At 33.7% G+C, this 23,358-nt stretch overlaps 1 long non-coding RNA gene across 5 annotated transcripts; it reads right to left on the bottom strand.

The window, feature by feature from the left end:
- Window positions 1-7,409: 7,409 nt before the first annotated feature.
- On the bottom strand, window positions 7,410-17,189 carry LOC148780808 (uncharacterized). 5 transcript variants are annotated; one of them, XR_016060741.1, is made up of 4 exons: window positions 16,540-17,136; window positions 15,811-15,846; window positions 7,997-8,701; window positions 7,410-7,772 (listed from the first exon to the last, which is right to left on the bottom strand). It is a non-coding gene; the product is annotated as an uncharacterized LOC148780808 (long non-coding RNA). The 5 variants fall into 5 exon arrangements; XR_016060738.1 differs by lacking the exons at window positions 15,811-15,846; window positions 16,540-17,136 and adding an exon at window positions 9,755-10,953 and having other exon boundaries at window positions 7,900-8,701; XR_016060739.1 differs by lacking the exons at window positions 15,811-15,846; window positions 16,540-17,136 and adding an exon at window positions 9,755-10,952.
- Window positions 17,190-23,358: the final 6,169 nt, after the last annotated feature.

Below are 23,358 nucleotides of genomic sequence, written 5' to 3'. Positions count from 1 at the left end.
AAAGGCCTAAAACTACTATAGGCAACATTAGTTTGAAAAATCAGTGTCGTGTGATCCGAAGTAAACTTTCCAATAGCATTAACCTTAGCTACAGGAAAACGATATTCCCAATCATTGGATATTAAGAACTGATCTAGTTTGTTGAGAATCAAATTCTTGGCACAATTAGAGTGTATGTCGCCCCATTCAAAGGCAATTCAATCAATGCATGAGTTAATAAAATCATTAAGCATTCTCATATTAGAGTTCAAAGAGTTAACTGAAGATATCTCATCCAGCCATCTCACAAAGTTAAAATCCCCACCCACACATAATGGCAAGTTAACCATATGAATAGCATCAGAGAATTCTTGCGAAAAAAAAAAACAGCTTTTAAATTTTGAATAGTTGGACCATAAACGTTGATAATCATCCTTCTAAAATGAGAAAATGGACCTTCTAAGATAACAGCCACCAAGTTGTTACACAAAAAAACATCAATACAAACAGAAAATAGACCACAAAAAAACTGAGGCATACCATATCATCCATAAGCCCTCAGAAGAACCAACTGCATCCATCCCTACAAAACCAATAGGCCCATCACCCAAAAATCAGAAACATATCTAAGAGACAGACTGGGGAGTTTTGTTTCTTGAATCATCAAAATTTCTGATCCGTGATGACGAACCACCATAGCTAGTTCTTGTTTGTGACGCACCCCACCCAAACCCCTCGCGTTCCCGCTAAGAGCTTTTATTGACAAATGATGTTTCTCTGATCGTGGCAATGGAGGCCACATTGGCAGAGTCCGAGTTTGAGCTGCCTTCAATAGGGATTACCTCATCCGGCTCACTAAAAGAAATGACTTTCCCAGGGGTTTCCATAAAACGTTTAGCCGCAATTCTGATATATGAGCAAGTATGTTAGTTGTTTCTTTTCTCTTTTCCACCCCCTATTGACTGATTAATACCATCAGGCAACACAATATTTGCAGAGATATTTTCTTTGTGCCTCCACATTGTCTTTTATCATCATCAAAACTTCACCATTGGTAGTGTTAAAAGACACACCCATCACCACCACCATCTCCAGATACTCAGCATCAATATCCTTAATCTGCTCATCAACAACATGATTATCATTAACCACGGCCATATTTAAAGGCAGTTGATCATCATGGGGTGGTTGCATCACATCCAAAGGAGGCACGAACTCTACATCTTCTTTCGACCAAGCATACAGATTTTCCCCAAAAGACAAGGTAACGAATTCTAAATTCAAAAAGATAATCAGATTTTTAGAACCATCATCATTCAAAAACACTATGGGTAACCTTGTTCCTCTAGAGGTATTCTAGGCTCTACTGCAACTGGCCTTTGGTATGCCACTTTCCTAAAGAGCTGGGATCATTCCGGCATTCTTAACCAAATGTCCCGAAGCAAATATTAGAAGGTGTTTGTCCACACTAAACAGAAGACGAACCAAATACCACACTCTGTTTATTGCAGCACTACCGCTTTCGAACCTAAAACACCACAATTAGAATCAAAAGTTTTTACAGAGGTTACATTTTCTCTCTCTACAACGAATGATTCTCTTCCTCTTTCTACTTTCAAGATCACCTTCTCCCTCAACCCATTGATGTCTTTTTCCTTTCCCTCTATGTAACCACCATCTTGTCCTTTCCAAGCCATCCTTCCTTCTGCTTTCCTATTGCATATCTCATGTTGAAACTTCTTATCCTTCTTGTCAATATTGTCGATTTTAATATTACCACAGTAGTCCTTAACCACCTTCTTTCTTTTATCATTAATAGGAAAGTTCACTCCGTCCTCAATACTTCCAAAGGTAATCGCTACTGATCCCGATAAATCTTCTTGATGAGAAATAGAAACTATTGGGTTAGGCTTTGTCACCTTCTTTTTAGGGACCTACATCTTCTTATTTTTTAAAACTAAAACGGCTAAATCTTTATTGAAAGATCTCACGTTTCCAAACTCAACACATGGCTCCCTCTTCCCCCTCATAACAATATTTCCAGACTTCGTCATGGCCGGCCTCAAATGCTTCTTCTCACCATGATTATTCCTTTTAAGTAGCTGAACATTGTTCTTGTACTTTTTACACTCTACCTTCACCCAATTATCCTGAGCAGTATACCGTATAGAGTCACTATCAGAACAAACCTTAATATTATCCTCATGAGCCTTAAAGATCTTAGTACCTTTAACCACAACATCAATGGTAAAAGACTCTTTATTGATCTCAAGACGAATCTCATTAGGAATAGACAAAACTTCCTCACTATGAATCTTAATCCTAACATAAGATAAGTCCATACCTTTTAGAGCTTCCCAATCCACTATCATATACTCACCATAAGGATTACCCAATTCTTGAAAAACCTTAACATTCTAGGCATGAAAGGGAAACCCCAACAATCTAATCCAAAACAAGCTCTTATGAACAAAAGATTTATGGGAGGAACTCTTCCACCCATCTATGGTTAACGAATTACCTCTCACCCTATAAACATTAGTACGCAAAGCATACTTGACATCATATTCAAATCTGAAAATGAAAAATAATATTTCATCCCCAAATAATTTTACTACTGGTTCATACACTAAATGCCAAGCCTGTTTTGCTTAGTCTCCCAAACGAAACAAATTGTTCGTTGGTGGAGACAGAGAACCCACTATCAAATGCTCAGTAAGAAAGAAAGACTCACATTTGTCAAAGTCAACATAGGGAAATGCAATATATCTTTGCTGAACCTCGCCAATATGGATTGGACTTAAGGACTCGTTTGGATCCTAGGGTAAACAAAACCATGTTTTGGATCATAACATGGTTATGCAAACCCTGGTTACGTCAAAACCTAGTTATTGAGAAATAGTTGTTTGGATAGCCTGTAGATAATACCCAGGTTATGCAAATCCCTCGTTTGGGTCATCTATTTGCATAACCATTTAGGACACAATTGGTAGGTAAGAAAATATCTTTCTGCAAAATATTTTCAAGTGAAAATTATGTTGAACGTATTTGGTATACAACAAATACATATATAATTTTTCTCCCATAGAAAAAATTTTATCAAAATTTTAGAGAGAGAAACTATACCAAATTTTAGAGAGACAAACCACCTAAAACTTTTTGAAGGTAGAAACTATCTAAACAATTTTAGAGAGAAAAACTATCTAAAACTTTATATTTGATATCGAAAATTTTTTAGGTAATTTCTCTCAATAAAATTTGATTTAGTTTCACTCTATAAAAAGTTCCGGGTTGTTTCTTTATCTAAATTTTGATGAAGTTTCTCTCTCTAAAACTTAAAAATTGAGATAGTTTCTCTCTCAAAAATTTTAAGACAGTTTCTCTTTAAAAAAAATTAGGTAGTTTCCCTCTCTAAAATTTGATATAATTTCTCTCTAAAATTTTAAGATACTCTATCTCTCTAAAGTTTAAAATTTGAGATAATTTTCTTTTAAAAATTTTGAGATGGTTTCTCTCTCAAAAAAAATTAGGTATTTTTTCTCTAAAATTTCAAGATATTTTCTCTTTCTAAAACTTAAAATTTAAGATAGTTTCTCTCTCTAAAACTTAAAATTTAAGATAATTTCTCTCTCTAAAACTTAAAATTTAAGATAGTTTCTCTCTCTAAAAATTTTGAGATAGTTTCTCTCTCTAAAAAATTTTAGATAGTTTCTCTCTCTATAATTTTATATATTTCTATGTCTAAAATTTTAAGATACTTTCTCTCTCTAAAACTTGAATTTTTTAAAGAAAAATTTATATAAAGTTGCAACATTAAAATGTAAAATTATAAATGCATCTCAAAAATCCATCGGGAAAGGTTGTTTTAATGTTGAAAAACCCTCGAATTGATCATCTTGACATCGAGATATATGAATATAAAAAAAAAGGAAGAAAATTTTGAGTTCCAAAAATAGTGCATCTTGCAGCATCTAAACCGTCCGTTTTCAAGATTTCCATATGTTTATAGATCTACTTGATTTTAACTATTTTTAAGTTTAAAATTTTATAATTAGATATAAAAATAGATTTTAAGATAATCCTATGATTTTTTTCTATAAAAAGTACATGTTATGATAAAATTTGGATATGCGCCTTAATTGGATTGTTCAAGGTTGCAACCTTATAGAAACCGCACCTATTTTTTAAATAGCTTCTGTCACTAAAAAATTTCTAATATTTCTCTATCTAAAATTTTTTACCATCTCTCTCCCCCATTCTCTAAAAAAAATTTATGGCTCCTCCCTAATTGTCTATGCAAATTGTCTCTCTCTAAGTAGGCCATGAGTCCTAACTCAAAAGTCAAAATGAGCAATCATGTGTGTGATTTTCCTACCATTGTCTCTTACAAATAGAGAAGTGTGGAGGTTTTCTCTCACTAAAAACCCTATGAGTTGTTTCTCACCAAGAGTATACACGAGTCTCTCACATAAAGCTCTCTTATAAATAGAGAAGAGTGTAGTTTTCTCTCACTAAAAAAATTATGAGTTCTTTCTCACCTAGAGTGTACATGTGTCTATCACATAAAGGCATTGCTTATAATTGGACAAACTCTTCCCAAATTGTCCGCGCATAAAATTTATCGCACTCTAGATAGCCATGCACGAAATACAAGGGTGCATAAACAAAACCATGTTTTGCCTAATGTCTTTTTTTTCATGACTTTGCCAACCCACATTTTGGAATGACTTTATTAGTTTTAGAGAAGATAAAAAGCTAAGGAGCAGTCTAGAGAGAGACAATCTCGATCAATTTTCATTGATAAAGAATGAAACCCTAAAAAGATTTATATACAAATACAATTTTAGTGTAGACTACATTATCCCAATGACAATAAAGAACAACTCAAAATTATACTTTTTTTTTATATACACATTATTACCCCCCTTCAAGTTGATGCGAACATGAGTAAAGCATTAGCTTGTACTCTAGAAAATCATGACGGCTCCGAGTAACATATTTGAAAAAATTATCAGTTGTTTGTGCAGTAGAAGAAGCATAAGGAAGAGATAATATTCCATTAAGATAATAATTACAAACATAATGACAATCTACATTCATATGCTTTGTTCGCTCATGAAAATTGGATTAGCTCAAACCTTAATTACACTTTGCTTATCTGCATATAAAGATGTGGGATTTGAATAGAGATACCAAACTTATTGAGAATAACACAAACCCAAACAATATCACTAGCAACAAAAGACATAGCACAATACTCAGCTTTAGTGCTTGATTTAGAAATAATATCATGTTTTTTGTTCTTCAATGATTTTAATGATAACCCAAGAAATACACAATATCCTGTAGTAGAACGGTAAGTGTCTAGATCACTTACCCAATCTGCATTTGCATATGCACTGAGATCTAAATAGGATGTGGAGTCAAAGAATAATCCACAAATGGAACTACCTTGAACATAGCAATGAACTGCCAATAGATGTGGTCGTCGAGGATCCGAAACAAATTAACTCACAACATGGATGGCATATGTAATATTAGGGCGAGTCATAATGAGATAGATGAGGGAGTCGACGAGTTTGCGATACAATGTAGGCTCAAGAAGAGGATATCCAATATGTGCAGAAAGTTTAACATTGAGTTCCATGAGTATATCAACAACCTTCGCATCATTCAATTGGGCACTAGAAACAAGATTAAATGCATACTTTTGTTGATGGATGTAAATATCACATTTAGAACGAGAGATCTCAAGGCTAAGAAAATAAGATACTTCCTCAAGATCATTCATTGAAATTATTCTTGTAATCATAGCTTCATATCCTTAATGGAAGTGAAATCACTGCCAGAGATAAGAATATCATCAACATATAATAAAATAATGTAAATTCCATATTTTGTGGTACGAATAAACATGGAGTGATCATATTTACTTTGAGTGAAGCCAATAGCAAGAATGACATCCCAAAAACGCCCAAACTATGTACGGAGAGCTTATTTGAGACCGTAAATTGCTTTACGAAGTTTTGCTTTACGAAGTCGACAAATTGATGGCTTATCTTGAGAAAAAAACCCAAGTGGTGGTTGACGCATGTAAACTTCCTCTTGAAGTTTGTCATTAAGGAATGCATTTTTTATATTCATCTGTCATATGAGCCACTCACGAATAGATGTGATTGCAATAAAAGTACGTTCACAATTGATGCCATGCTCTTGGGCATAACCCTGAGCAACTAATCGGGCCTTGTGCCGATCAAGAGTACCATCAGCTTGTAAGTTGACTTTATAAACTCATTTACTACTAATGACATGCTTTTTTGGGGCAAATGGGACCAAATCCTAAGTGTGAGTTGCTTCTAAAGCTGCAATGTCCTCATTCATAGCTATACGCCAGCATTGGAGTTTAGGATGCTTGAGAATAAGAAGATGGCTCATAAAACAATAGATTAGTAATGGTTGCAGGAGAACAAGTATGGTATGGGCTAATTGCTGGTAAGTTAAGATGATCAGGTGGAACAGGCTTTCGAAGTGACCACCGAAGGTGAACAGAACCGGTAGAAGGATCAACAACTGGAGGTGATGCATGATCAGCACTTGGCAACGACGGCTAATTAGAGTTAGTTACTGAATATGGTAATCCCTGATTTTCATGATAATGAGAAGGAGGAATATCGAAACTAGGAAAAAATGAAAACTCAGATCCATGTGTGGTTGAATTAAGCTATGGTCAGTGTTGGTGGAAGGGTATATGTTCGAAAAATGTAACATGTTGGGATATTCTAATATGATTAGTAGAATGATCAAAACAACGAAATCTTTTCTGATTTGTTGAATAACCTACAAACATATATTTAACAGACCTAGCTGAGAGTTTATCATGGGTAGAAGATGGTAAAAACACAAAGCGTGTACACCTTAACACAAGTAAATGTGAGTAATTAGGGGGGTTTTCAAAAAACTTTTGAAATGGTGACACATTTTGCAAAATCGATGTGGAAGAAGATTAACAAGATAGACAACAGTAGACATCGCTTCAACCCAAATGTTCTTTATGGAATGAGAGCTAATAAGAAGAGAACGAGTGGTTTCAAGAATTTGGTGATGTTTTCTTTTAGCAAATTCATTCTGTTTCGGGATATGAGGACATGAACGTTGATGAATAATGCTATTTGTATGAAGATATGCTTGAAATTCATTGGATAGATACTTCCCCCCCCCCTCGTAGAATCATACTTAAAAACTTTTATGTTTTTCTCAAATTGATTTTTTATCATATTATGGAAGTCTTTAAAACCACTAAACACACTTGACTTGTGTTTGATAAAACAAATCCAAGTATATTTAGAAAAATCATCTATAAATATCACATAATAAGAAAATCCATTAATTGAAGGAACAGGAGCTGGGCCCCAAACATCAGAATGCACTTAGAGAAATGATGAATACTTTTATTATTGTTATGAGGAACAGGTTGAGCCAAGTGTTTTGCCAGCTTGCAACTCTCACAAACAATATTCTTATCAAATCTTTTAAGAGAGAAGACAGTAAGTAAAAGCCTAAAGTTTAAAAGAGAAAACATTTTTTGAGAATGTAGGTGTCCTAACCTATAATACCAAACATACCAAGAGAATTTGATTAACTTATTTCATGAGGAGAAAGGGAAATATGATAAACTGGCAGAGATGACAAACTGACAGAACTTGTGAAAGATTGGAAGCAGCTTCGTTGAAACTAACTGTGAAAAACCAACCCTGCTTAATGTTTCTCCCAATTACTTTCTGTGTTGCTAGATCCTGCACCACACAACCTTTTTATTAGAAAAAGAAACAAAGCATTTGTTATCAAATAAATGGCCAATAGATATTAAATTCAAAAAAATGTTGGGAATATGATGAACATCTTTCAATGCTAAGAAATTACCAGATGGACTAGGGACACTGCTATTACCAAAGTAGGTAACATGAAGTGGAGACCCATTAACAGTAAAATAAGTTGTATTTTCAGAATGGGGTTTTACCGAGGATAAATACGAAAGTTGTCATGTCAAATGATTTGATGTTCCTGAGTCTGTGATCCAAGTGTTTGATAAAGGATTTCAGTTACCTGAAAAACCCATGGCAACTAAAACTTGGGCAAGTTATTGGAGTGTAGTTGAGTCAATAGAGTGAAGATTTGGTATGGATACATGGGTAATAGATATGGAGTCAGAATGAGAGTGATTGAAAGTGGCATCTTCCATGCTTGTGGGACTAAGAATGGAGGCGATTGCAGTCCATTGAGTCTGACTACTAGGTACATGAGGCTTCCCATGTGCCTAAGGGCCTTTTCGACAATCATTTATTACATGTTTGAGCTTCTTACAATAATTGCAAAAAATACGCTTCGTACACCGATTGGCCATGTTCCCTCTTTCTTTGCATATGCAACGTTGCACTTGGACATAATTGTTATCTTTGTTAAGAAAATTGGATGTGGCTAAGGCCACATCAATGACATCTTGTGATGTGGATTTGCAAACCCCAAGAGAGCTTAAGCAAGTTTCTTCAGCAAGGAGGCAATCATCTAATGGTGGAGTGGGAGTACAATGAGGGATTGATGCTCTCATGCTTTCAAACTCCAATCGCAACCCCATAAGGAAGTGAAATAAATGAAACTGATTTCATACTTTAATAAGCTTCAGTGGGTGGCTATGTCTCCATCGAGTCCATCTCATTCCATATACCTGAAAGAGTATTAAAACAATCTTGAATTGATGAGTCCCTTTATTGTATCTTCATGCTCTCTTGTTCAAGGGTATACAGATAGGCAGTGTTTGCTTGAGAATAAATCTTCTGTAAGTAATCCCATATTGTTTTGGCACTAGATTGATACGTGAGGTTGCCCCAATTTTGGGCTCAACTGAGCTCATAATCTATGCCCTAATAGAGCTATCTATAGCAAGCTAATCACTACGCTCATTCTTGTCTTTAGGCTAGAGAACAAAACCATCAATATAGCCCCGTACTTCCGTCCTAGAAAAAAATGTCTCATTTGGAAAGGCCACAAGCAGTAGTTTTTCCCATCAAGATGCACATAAATAACAGCACTCTCTGTATTACTTTTACACTACATAGATGGGTTTTTTTTTTTTTTTTGAGACAATTTCTCTCTAGAAAAATTGGCAAAGGAAAAGCGATCAATTGGAGGAAGCAATGGCAATTAATTTTAGATACCACAAGAAAAAATTTGCTTTGACCATATCTTTCATAACTTTTATATAAAGAAAAATTGATAGTTTCAATAGAAGATTGTTGTTGTGGAAGGGCACAACAGCTTGCATAAGCATTACAAAGGAACGTAAAAAAATTTTAAAAAAAATTGCATGCACAAAGTGATCAATTGTCTAGGGTTGCAAAGAGATTTTGCAAAGCAAATTTTGCAAGAATCATCTATTAAAGAGATTTGCAAGGCAAATCTTTGCAGCGAAGATTTGGAACGGAAAGCATTCGATGTTAAAAAGTTGATGCTTTGCGAGAAAAAGATTTGCATAGGAGAGTTGGAAATTTTGCAGTGAAGGTTTACATAGTTTGCAAGGCAAAGCTTTACGAAACAAATTTTGATGCAGACGGCCCAAACTTGGCGAGGTAAATTTTGACGGAGAAATTTTGCCGAATAATTTTTTATGGGTAAATTTTGCAAGGGAAAAAAAGAATAGACCATGGATGATCAGGCAAAGTAAACAAAAGATGAAAATTAAGATGTCCTCAAAGAAAATAAAATTTATCTAATTACTGACCTTCACAAAAAGCGCGATCTATGAGCAGCAACAGATAAGAGATTATCATATCCTTATGGCTTTGATACCATATTAAATTTAGAGAAGATGAAAAGCTGAGGAATAGTCTAGAGAGAGAAACAATCTCGGTCAATTCTCATTGACAAAGAATGAAACTTTAAAAGGGTTTATATACTAATACAAATTCAGTATAAACCATATTATCCCTACACAAATATGCAATGACAATAAAAGACAACTGAAAATTATACATTTTATTTTTGTGTACACACTATTAGACTCTGTGGGTACACAAAGTACTTACGTGACTAAAAAAATACCAAACATGTTTTTTTACGGGATAACATGGTTATACAAAATCATGCTTTGTTAACCCCAGGATCCAAACGACCCCTAAGTGTTGGAGTTGGACTCTACTTTCTCATAAAATACAGTTTCCATGTTAATCTCTCTTTCTATATATGCAAACCCCTCCAACATGCTAACAACTTTATTGATAAAGGAAAATTACAATGGGGAATTACATCATCCTAAACTAAAGGAGAAGACAAAGAAACACCCCTTTTCACAAGGAGATATTCAACAAGTGCATTTGCCTCTCGATACACATGAACGAAGGAGATATTCAACGGTTCTGACACATCAAAAATTTGCAACCAAATTGATTAAAGTTCCCAAGGCACTCTTTGTTCCTTGTTACACCATTTGATGATATTCAACGAATCACCTTCTATTGAGCAAAAGACTCCCAAATTTTAGCTCAAAAAGAGCTTTAGACCTTGGAGAAGAGCTAAAAATTCAGCAGCATTTGCAGTGACAATACCAATGGGGTCAGCATATGAGAAAATTGTCCCCCCATTCCAGTCCCTAACCACTCCTCTTATACTTGCTTCACTTGGGATACCAAATGAGCACCCATCAAAGTTGAGTTTAAAACAACCCTGCATCAAGGGTATCCATCTACCCCTCAGCCGACATTTGACAACACCTAGTAGAAACAGATTTAGAAGATTAAGCATAACGTCCATTTTGGAGAGACCGAATCCTTCCTTAGTAATGCAAGCCAAATCCAAAGTGAGTGACTTATATTGTTCAAAACTTTGTCGAAGGAAAGAACATCACCAGTAAAAGTTCTTCTATTTCGTTATTTCCAAACTTCCCACAAGATCATCCTTCTTGCTATTTTCCAAATCACACTGCTAACCTTCAATAAGTTTGGGAAAACTAAATGAGTCCCAAAACCTAACACACCCTAGGGTACGGCCAAGCTTGCCCCCATTTGTAAGAAAAACCAATACCAAATTTTCGAGGTAAATGAACGACACAAAAATAAGTGTGCTCCTTATTCACCATCCTTCTTACATATTAGGCATATGTTAGGTAGGACTTTACCCCTTTTAATCAAATTATCAATAGTAAGCACCTTATTTTGCATTGCTAACCATATGAAAACTTGTACTTTGTGAGGAATTGGACAATTCCATATTTGAGAAACATGTGGCAGTGACCAACGCCATCGGTCATGGAAGAGAAATCTATACTTCACATAAAATTGCCTATCACTTTCAGCATCCAAAACAATTTCATCTTCCATACTTTATGGGATATAAACCTTATCCAACTCCTTTAATAGGGAAGTAAACTGAGACAAAAGCCCATCCTCTAATCTATTATATGGGAAATTTAAATTCCATACAATTTGATTTCCTAAAACTTCAAAAACATTAGCCAACTTCGCATTTGGTTGGACCACCTTATTAAAGAATTGTGGAAAAGAAACTTTAAGTGGACTATCCCCAATCCATTTGTGATGCGAAAAAGATACTTGATTGCACATCCCTGCGAACCATCATAAATTACTCTCAAGCAAGGGTTTACAAAGAAAGATTGATTTCCAAAAAATATATCTATAGGAACTCCTTCTGCTCCTCCAAACCACATACCGAACCTATCTACTCCATACTTGGCAGAGTGTACTTGGCACCACAAGTGGTCATTTAGCTGAAAGTTACGCCACCACGATTTGCAGAAAAGAACCTCATTAACAAGGGAGATTTTCTTGATACCCAGTCCGCCTTCTTTCTTGGGTATACAAACCCTATCTCATCTAAGAAGATAATATTTTTTGTCCTCTCCAAAAGATTCTCATAAAAAGTTACGCATCATGCTTTCGATTTTCTTAGTGATCCCACTTGGCATTTGAATGAGAGACATCTAATAAATAGGGAGGTTTTGTACCAAAGGTCAAACTTAAATATCTCCCAAAGACAAATATTTGGGATTCCAAAGGTCAAGCTTAAATTGCACCCTCTGTAATACCTTACCCCAGATCGAGACCGAAAGTTTAGCATCTTATATAGGAAGGCCCAAGTAGGGAATAGGAAATACTTCCACTTTGTTATTAGTCCCAATGAAAATAATAATAAATAAATAAAACTGAAATCAATAAACAACTTACTCGGATCTATCCTTAAATCACACGAGAGACCTAAAGTTCCATACCAAATCCTATAGACCAAGTCATCCGGTGACAGACTATCTTGAGAGTCCTCTTGGTGAATTTCCTTCACCTCTTTTCTATCATTTTATGTCTTTTCTATATAGGTTAACCTCCTTTTATAGAGAACACCTTTATTTAGTAACTCTCACATTCATGGTCTATAGGAGTTGAGATCCAAGTGTAACTTCTGCTTTAATTCCTTTAAGTGCAGTTAATTAAGATTAACAAGTTATTACCAAACTGTTAATCCTATATAATCAGCTAAACCTGTCATTAGTCAACTAATGACTCATATAATCGGATGTCATCCAAACATTCCTACAATTTACAAGGAATCCAAACACACCACTGGGTTTTTCCTCTTGTGATATTGGGTTTTTTCCTCCAGTGATACATCCTATAAAAGCTAAAAAAAGGATCAATGTATATGGCATTGCCTCATGTTAATCACATGGGATTTCACATATACTTCAATATGGCTTTTGTAACATTATTGAAAAAATGAATTTCTGGGAGAAAAAGGGCCTGATAGGCCACATTTCCAATATTTGCAACCCAAGCAACCAACTAATTCCTTCACCAAATAATCACTACACTGAAATTATAAGGGAAGTTCTATAAAAAATAAGTCCCAAAAAAGTCCTCCTGAGAAATTAATTCTACTTTCCACATTTTTTACCATAAGGCTAAAACATTCAGCATAAAAGGTAAACAAAAATGGCAATAGCAGATCACTTTGACGTAAACGCCTAATATATATATATATATATATATATATATATATATATATATATATATATATATATATATATATATATATATATATATATATCAACGCAACTCTGCTTCCTCAAACATCCGCTCTCTAAAACTAAAATTTAAAAAAACTAAAAAATTGAATTCAATGAAGCATCCCAATGAAGGGAAACGGAGGCTTTTATTACATGTGGGGTCTTTCATCATGGTGTGATTGAAGCTTTGGCCCACATTAAGTAAAGGGTGCAGTTTGTATAGAGCCTAGGCTCTAAACAATCAAATTAGAGCCTACATTCAAATAGTGTTGAGAAATGTGATTTTAATACTTGAAATTTTTTTGATAGCCTTAAAATATATTTTCATCTTTATTTATAAAATTTTAAACTTCAAAAATAGTATAGATCGAGAGATCTATAAAAACTTGAAAATCTTGAAAATTGACGGTCCAAAAATGTGTTACAAAATATACTATTTCCAAAACATGAAATCCATTTTTTTCTCATGTCCATGCATCTTGATGTCGAGATGATCAATTTGAGGATATTGAGCATCAAAACAACTTCTTCTAGTGAAATTTTTGATGTAAGCTCTAATTTGATCGATTGGAGCCTCAGCTCTATATAAACTTTTCCCTTAAGTAAAACGCCCATACAAAATTTAATGTGAGCAAAAAGGAAATTCTTACTAAGCAGTAAGCATGTCACATAATCAATAAACACAAAATAAGAATTAGGTCTTCTTGCCAAACTCTAGGGAAAAAAAGAACAGAAAAAAAAGCAAATAAAAAAGAAAAATTAACATAACACACCATATTAGTCAAGTCATTATTCTGGTTTCATTTATCCAGCATGAGATAAGGAGCTCATTATTTATTCTTTTTTCTGCCTTTTTTAGTTTCTTTGTACTTTTTATTTCTCATCAATCTCGTTAACTTTAGAAAAAAAAAAAGCCTTATTTGTTCAAAACTTCAAATAATAGAAACTCATATAATATCCTGTGGCCAAAATTTCAGTGGAATAAGAAAATAATAGCGAATCAATAAAAAAAAATAGCTGACATTGGACAACGAATAATTAGTAGAAGTGGTTAAGAGAAAAACTAAAACTATCTTTAATAATATTGTGTAGGGCATTCTTTTCTTTTATATATATATATATATGTGTGTGTGTGTGTGTGTGTGTGTGAGGAAAAGTCTTCCCAATGCCTATAGACAAAAATAAACAGTGATTTCGCCTACCCTCATCACCGTCCAAAGTTCATCACACGGTCACAATTGTCTGGTAGTATTTCATTTTTCATTTTTCATTTTTCATTTTTTTCTATAAATCGGAATGATTTGAAATTGGAATGTGTGTGCATCTTAGTGAGTCGCACCTAATAAAAGTATAAAAAACATATTTCGTAAAAAGAAATTGACCAAAATATCCCTGAAATTTTAGGGGGTATTTTGGTCAATTTTTTCATATTAAATGTTTTTTGACATTTTTCGTAGATTCGCCTATTTTTAATGAACACACTATTTCAAATTTTAAGTCATTCCAATTTGTAGAAAAAAATGAAAAAATGAAATACTACCAAACAATCGTGACCGTGCGATGAACTTTGGACGGTGATGAGGGTAGGCGAAATCACTGTTCATTTTCACCTATATGCGTTTTTGTAGTATCTTCATATATATATATATGGGAAAAGATTATGTCAACCCACGAGCTGATAGCTACAGTATCAGCCAATAGCCCAGATTGAATATAGCCCTATCTGACGGTCACGACCTTATTTCGTGTTTGAATTTTCATTTTTTTTTCTACAAATCCAAATCACTTGAAATTTGGAGCATCTATTCTTCAAAAATAGAAAAATCTAATAAAAATATTAAAAAAAACAATTTGTAAAATATAAATTGACCAAAATACCCCCAAAATTGTTTTGGGGTCATTTTGATCAATTTATATTTTGAAAATTATTTTTTTATATTTTTATTAGGTACGTCTTAATGAGAAGAATAAACGCTTAAAAATTCAAGTAATTTGGATTTGCAGAAAAAAAATGAAAATTCAAATACGAAATAAGATTGTAATCGTCAGATCAACTCATATTGAATCTAAACCATTGGCTGATAACTTTCTTTTAAGCTCTATTTTTTTTAATTTTGGATTTTGTTGTTGCATGATCGCAACATATTATGTTATATTCATATTAGAATTTCACGAGGAGGAGGGTATTAATTTCCTATAAAATTTTTCTGAATCTAGGATTCGTTTTTATAACTATCCCACCATTTTACTAATATTTATCGGCATAGTTCTGGGATATAGTCCCATCTGTCTACTTCATCCTCCAAAATCTGGTATGTCTATTAAAGGATCCAAGTGATCTGATATAAAGCCATAAAATATAGATGGTAATTTCTTTTTAATCTGTATTTATTATAGTTAGAGAATTTTCTCTAGGATACTTGTAATTTTGAAGGGAGTATTTGGTCGCACGATCCCTCAATAGAACAAAACACTTTGAATTCAATATGACTCAAGAAATCTGCTATGAGCAACCTCTCAACATAAGAAATCTATGATCAACATATCCATCACGCTTTCCATTCTTAGCAAATGTTCGTGTAAATTTTAAGCCAAGTTTATCACAGGGCACTAACCAATTATTATCCAATACGTATTCTGTCAAAAAGATAACTCAATGTCACCGAATTGCGCAATTCTCATATGATTCAATGGCATTTATTTAAACTATTCAAGTCTAAAGCAAAGCTTACGAACAGAATCCAAGGTTCTACAAACTTTCTTACCTTGAGAACTGCTCGCAATGTGGTAAGTGCGACTACCTGCAAGATAATAAAAAGAGATGCACTAAGAAAATTCACAAATAGTAAGATAGTTCACCATTAGTATGAGTTCAAAATTTCCAAGTAAAGACAATTGGATTAGAAATAACTGTCATTGCGCTCTTGAGGCATCAAATCGAACTCATATTCAAAAACATCTTGACAATGTTCATTTTTAACACAATGAACAAATAATGTCCCAAAAAAAATATCTATGAAAAAGAAAAATCCAATTAAAAAAAAAATAAAGAAGAAAAGAAAAGAAGAGAGGCAAAGAGTCGATCAATTACAAGGCATAAGCTCAAAGACGACAGCAGAGACAAACATGTGGTATCTTTTTTTATAAGAGATGGAACTTTTGCCTTAAAATTGTACTTCTCAATCTCAACTACCATGATCATAAATACAAGAGGAGAAAGATGCATTTTAACCTTATCAGCAGACCATTTTAAACTTTGTTTTTTGTCATTTATCATAATTGATTTTTCTTCGAAAAGAGTATATGAAAACACTATTTCTTGCTGCAAAATCATGGATCTCAAGGAAATTCATCAAGAGTAACTTTAATGTATCTTAGATCGTCTCTAAAATGGATTTTCGGAAGGAAAAAGTTTATATAATGTTGCAACCTTAAAATGTAGAATTACAGATGCACCTAAAAAATCCATCAAAAAAGAAAAATAAAAATCATACCTGATGCTTGAGGATTTGGTTTTCCTTGTATTGTTTTGCGCTTTAAGAGATAGGCGCGAGCAGGGCAGAGAGTAAGGGTTTGGGTTGAGTTTTTACCCCAATTAAAACATGGATTTAAAGAGAGAAAGAATGCAGAGATGGTTGAGATTTTACCCAAAAAAACATATGGATTTAGAGAGAGAAAAAGTGGAGAGATGGTGAATAAGGGATGAGGTTTTACCCCAAAAAGCTATAGGGATTTAAAGAGAGAAAGATTGGAGAGATAGTATGCGAGAGGTGAGGTTTTACCTCAAAAAGCCACAGGAATTTAGAGAGAGAAAGATTGGAGAGATGGTATACGAGATATTAGGGTTTCACTTGAAAAATACAGGGATTTAAAGAAAGAAAGAGTGGAGAGAACGGGTGTGTGTGGCAATGCATCGAGAAGGGGAAGCAGTGACCATGGCCAAAGAAGCAACGCGAGTAGGGCAAAGAAGTTTTACCTAAATTCACAGGAATGAGAGGAGAAAGAGAGAGCAAAACAATATGAGAGGAGAGAGAGAGGGAAAACATAGGAGTGAGTTAGACGTCTGACCGATGTGCCAGACGGCCATCCAGTTTTCTCAGTCAAACGATTTAAAAAATCGTTTTGAACGCAAAAGGGTGTCAGTGCGTTGTCCTGTTTTGTCAGTCACTTTATAAAAAAATTGTTTTTGAACGCAAAGGCAGGCCTTGCAAACGCTGCATCGTGATCGTCAAAAAACAGGCTCGTCATCATGACCGTTGGGCGCAGCTGAAGGGATGCACGAGCGGGCTAATATAATCTTTTTCCATATATATATATATATATATATATATATATATATATATATATATATATATATATATATATATATATATATATATATATATATATATATATATATATATATATATATATAGTCTTAAAAACTCCTATAGGCGAAGTGCTACAATGTTTCGCCTCCGTCATGGACATGCTATGTCTATGACGGTTTTGTCTAAAAACCACCACGGACCTACGGGAGCCGTGATGGTCCCTCCATATTTTTTGGTTCAATTTTGCATGAAAAAAATCTCATCACGGACTTGCTATATCTGTGACGAACTGCTATGAACATGCTAAGGCCATGACGGTCTTTAATCCACGCTTCTGAAAAAATCGGACGGCACCGAGCCTATGGGCAAAAATTCTGTTCATTTGCGTCCATAGGTGTTTTGTAGTCTCTTCCATATATATATATATATATATATATATTCCCCCCTTTTTCATTTAATTCCCATTTATTTTATTACCTAAATGATAAATGTGTATGATAGGATTTAGAATCTTGGATCCAAAACCCTCCTCTAGTGGAAATTTGGGAAAGTATATTATAAGACCATCTATTTTTGACAACAAGGAGGTCACAACTTCCTATGACCATTAGATATAAAATCTAGTGCCTGAGGGTGTGCTATTCACTAAGCACAAAGTTTAAAGGAAAATTTCTCGAGCTTTGTAGCACACCCCAAGCCATTGGATTCCACATCCGATGGTTAAGAGTGATTTTGACTTTTTTTATCATAGGTAAATAGTCTTATAGTATACAATTCGTAACAAAATTGGGATCCAACAACCCCTCTAGCTAGATGCTCATAAAATACATTCTTTCCAAAGTCCATACACATTATGTTATGCCTTATAAATACATTTCCTCTCTAACCATGTATTCACGAATCTCATTACATTACGCCATCCAATTTATTTTGTAGCATAATTAAGGGGTCGTTTGGTACTTGAAAATCTACTACGAGACAATAGATTACAAGGAAATATGATATTTCCACTATTTGGGTACACTTAATCGTAGGGAAATGGAGAGAGATTACAAGAGATTTATCCAAAAATCAGGGAATTCATTATGTACAGTGATAGGTGAAAAATCTATTATGGGAGTGACGGGTAATTTTGGAAAATATTTCGCGTGCATTTTTTCCTACCCTATAATTGATTAAAAGAATCTTCTCTCGTAAACACTCTCTCTCCATAATAACTAGTATAAGTGATCCCTCTCTTTTTGAGCTCGCCCCCTCATCTGAAAGCATCAACTGTCATATAAAACAGACTTAATAAAAATAAAAATCAGTAAATTACGCAACATAATCATAATAAAAAAGTTCACGCAGCACAATCATAATAAAAAATTTCAGACAACATAATCCTCATAAGAATTACTAAAATCTTAATTGAAATAACATACCTCTTTAGTCTCCTCCAATACCTCAAAATTTTATACTGCAATTACCAAACCTTCTAGTTTATTAATCAAACTTCTTCCCATTTTTTAACCCGTACAATAGAGATTTTAAATTTAGTATCATAAATTTATTATTTATTTGAAATTATATAGAGAGATATTTGAAAGACTTCTATAAAAATAAAATAAAAATAAAGCTTATCATAATAAAATCATGTTATTCCAATCATATTGTTCCAATAACTTGTCATGTTGAAAATAATGTCATGTTAGAAGATATGTGATTCCATGTAAGTGCCAAAGGCATGTAAAATAAGTAGGAAATGGTATTATGATGACTGTAAAATGGAACAAGTTCTTATTAGAAAATCTTTTTGGAATGGTGATGATGTTGTTATTAGAAATATTTTTGGAATTGTGTGATGATGATTTTAATTCCGTATTTTAGTAGAATTTTGTAACAAAAAATAAAGAAATGATAATTCTGCATTTTAGTAAAATTTTATGATAAAAAAGAAAGAAATAATATTTTATAGGCACATGTCGGTAAAATGTTGATAATGCACTTCCTATATTTCTTCCAGACATAGCCAAACAATAACAATATATTTCTCATGTTGCATCTAAATACTACCCAAACAGTAACAATCCATTTACAAGTAATGTATTACACAGTAATGTATTACTCCAGTAATATATGTCACAGACAATATATTTCCAGGTATCCAAACAGGCCCTAAATGATCACCTTCGGGAGCATACTGTGTATCTACTCCTTAAGTCAAAAGACCTACTTAGGATAATTTTTTTCAGTCTAAATTTTTTGGGAACCAACTTAAGAATCACTAGATGCTTATTTTCGTAAGAAAAGTTTGAAATTTTGAGTTTTTATGAAACTTAGATATTGCCTTTAACAATGTATATAGAGTCCAATTTGAAAAAAAAAATTTAATTGAGTTATTATATAGGTTGAAGAATTTTTTTCAGTCTGAATTTTTTGGGAACCAACTTAAAAATCACTAAATGATTATTTTCATAAGAAAAGTTTGAAATTTTGAGTTTTTATGACACTTAGATCTTGCCTTTAACAATGTACATAGCGTCCAATTTGAAAAAAAAAATTTAATTGAGGTTATTATATAGACTTCCAAATCTTGAAAATATTAATTTGATATAAGAGACAAGTCTATATATTCATATGATTAATGGACACTGAATCTCTTCAGATAAACCTGAGACTCTACACATGAATCTTATTTGATGGACATAAAAGATTTAAGCTTTCCCTAGTATTGTAGTTTTCAACTGTTTGAAAACAGTAAAATCTTTTCCCTTAAAAAAAAGCTGCTGCTAAGGGTACCCATGCGTGACTATTTTCAAGAAAACTCACTCCACTATGCGTCTCTCTCACTTTGCCTTTGCGTCTCTCTTATGTTTTCCTTGGGTCATTCTCTCTCTCTCTCTTACGTTTATGCTCAATACAACTTCTATTTTATTGCGTGCAAGCTTCTCTTCTGTTTTCTTGTTGGTTCTATTAGGTTGCCTTCTTAGGTTGCTTTATGTTCTTTGGCTTTTTACATACTTTCAAATGGTGGTCCATGGTGATCCTTGGGAATCCATTGTATTCAGATGTCTTGCATAACAGGAGGGTCGGGGTCCTGTAATAACCAGTGGTCCATTGTGTTCCTTTGATGTTGCAACTAGGACTCAGTTCACTTGCTCGTCCAACAGAAAATTATGTATTTACCTGCTTGTATGATCGAGTATGTTGTTTTGTTACTTGATCATGTCTGCCTGTTAGTGAGTTGGTTAATCTGGTGGCTCTTTCAAGTGTCATTTTGTTCTCTCAGCTATCTCGATTGCTTTGTCTGGAAAATTTTTTCTGATTGATCGAGCCTCTTCTAATATGGCCTTCAGTTCCTGAGGCCATCTGTTCTGCTACTGCTTTTTGTGCTTGTTGATCAAGCAATATGAGCATGACAACTACCGCATCTACTGATCATGCTATACACTTGATGATCCAACTGCTAGTTTTTGAAATTAGTGTTCAAACTCCAATTGCTCTCTCTCATAGCATCTTGAGTTAGAAAGGGAGTGTGAAAGGAAAGTATATATGCTTATCAGGTTAATATGGAAGGTGTCTATTGTAATCTGTATATTTGGGAAGGATAGATACAATATCTTGTATTTGTGGTAAGTCAGGGTATAATATAGGAAACTGTGATTTATGTTTATATTTTTTGATATGTAATTTGTTATAAAAGACAAGTCTATATATTCATATGATTAGTGAACACCGAGTCTCTTCAGAAAAACCTGAAACTCTTCACATGAATCTCATTTGATGGACAGAGAAGATTTAGGTGACAGTTGATAACCGTGTAAACGCAAAAAGTGTCAACTTTTCCTAGTATTGTAGTTTTTACCTATTTGAAAACAATAAAAATAGGGAAGGGCGGCACTTTTCCCCTTAAAGAAAGCTGCTGCTCAGGGTACCCATGTGTGGCTATTTTCAAGAAAATTCACTCCACTCTGATCTAAACCCTATTCAATGTCTTTCTTTACATTGCAGGTCTCTCTCTCTCTCTCTCTCTCTCTCTCTCTCTCTCACATAAACAAACACACACACCTTTTTGAGCCATGCTTTTCCATTTACTACACTTAGAAACCTTAGCTCTTCTTTCATTATAGGGCTCATGCCCCGCTTCCCATGTTCTAGAGAAGAAATATCTATTAAAGGCCTAGTTTTGTGATTTCATTATTAAGAATCAAGGAAGTCCTAGAGAACTGGGCTTGGTTTTGAACCCTAATGCAGGAGTTTCAGATGAGAAGTGTTAATTAAGAGCTCGGTTTTGTACTTCAGTTCCGGGAAGAGCTAGTGATTCGGGTCTTGGTTTTGAATCATGCCTTTTGGTGAAGAACTACTCAATTGGGACCTGGTTTTTAAGAAAAAATGTCTTGGGAGGATGACTTGTTTGGCCTGGATGTTGCAGCATATTTTCGAAGCTTCGAGATACACTAACCATCCGTACACATCTCCTCCAAAAGAGGTAACATGGTCCTTGTATAGTGGTTTAGTATTTTTTTGTTCTCATTTCCCTGTTTCATCTTTGTTTTGTCAAGAAAATGTTCAATAATCAATTGTTTGTAGTGACAACCATTTTAACTTTTTATTCTCTCTTCTTCTCCATTTTCTTCGCATGTCATCGGCAACAACTTCTATTTTTTTTTTTTCAAAAAAAAAGAAAAAGAAAGAAACTTTTAAATATCTATTTATTAAGTAATTTGAATATGTTTGCTAGGTTGCCTATACACTTAGTGAAATTTTGAAAGTAAGAAAACCAAATTTGTTTCTTATTGATGTAAATGTTGGTAGAATCAGAGGGTATTGACACCTTTATGAAGTCTCCAAGCACAATAAAGTAATTTATTTATATTTTTTGATTTCATATTGGATGGATGGAAGGAACTTATTTAATAATAAATGTATTAGATGGGTTGTAATAATAAAATCTTATTCAAAATATGCATATCGTACATTATATAAATGAAATACATAATGAACAGTTAAGATAGGCAGTTTCCAACTTTTCCAATGCCAAAAAGGCAAAAATACCAGCACTACAATTTATAAATCATGGTTCACATCTTTCAGGCTACCATATTCACCTACCTCCCAGAATCTAGAAAAGTTAGCAGCAGAAATTTTTCCCGAAAAAATATAGTGAAAGTTATCAAAAGCCACCCCAAAGTGCCTTGGATTTTTCAGCTGAATAAATCCCATTTGATGGGAGAGAGAGAACGAAAGAGAGACAGAAAGAGAGAGCTCATAAGGGCATAAAAGGTAAACAATGGGTCAAATTATTGGCGTGGTTTAGTGACTTTTGAGATTTTAGAATGGACCGTCCAAATTTACAATATATCGTAACAAAATATATTTAAAGGAAAAAGTTTATATAAGGTTGCAACCTTAAAATGTAGAATTATAGACGTACCTCAAAAATCTATCGAAAATGTTGTTTTAATGTTTAAAAACCCTTTAATTAATCATCTCGACATCGAGATGTACAAATATGAAAAAAACAAAAAGTAAGTTTTGAGTCCTAAAAATAGTGCATCGTGCAACACATTATCTAAACCATTCATTTTCAAGATTTTCGTATGTTTATAGATCTACTTGATTTTAACCATTTTTAGAGTAAAATTTTCAAATCAGATATGAAAATAGATTTTAGGGAAAATTAAGTAAATATCTGTTTTAGTTTTCATTATAATCAAAATACCGAATATTTTCCATTATTAATGATATATCCGTTTTTTGGACTTCATAACAATTTTTTTAAAAAAAATGAAACTACCTATATTTGGTTTTTCAAGTACCAAAAATTTTTCTCTCTCTTGTAGGTCCTCTACGTATCCTCTGTCTACCTCTCTCTCTATCACTATCAATTGGGTCAGTGAAATCCTCCACTGAACTAAACCAAAAGTCCATTTCAATGGAGAATCCTCACTCTTGTTCAAAAAAAGGCAATTCTCGGGTTTCATGTCTCGATGGACTATATTTGCTGGTGAAGGCCCCCAA

The sequence above is a fragment of the Amborella trichopoda genome, chromosome 8, assembly GCF_054954075.1.
Source record: "Amborella trichopoda isolate Santa Cruz 75 chromosome 8, AtrichopodaSantaCruz75HAP2 v2.0, whole genome shotgun sequence".
Taxonomy (NCBI): Eukaryota; Viridiplantae; Streptophyta; class Magnoliopsida; order Amborellales; family Amborellaceae; genus Amborella; species Amborella trichopoda.
The sequence above is the reverse complement of the archived record's forward strand: the minus strand, read 5'-3'. Positions and strand labels throughout refer to the sequence as shown.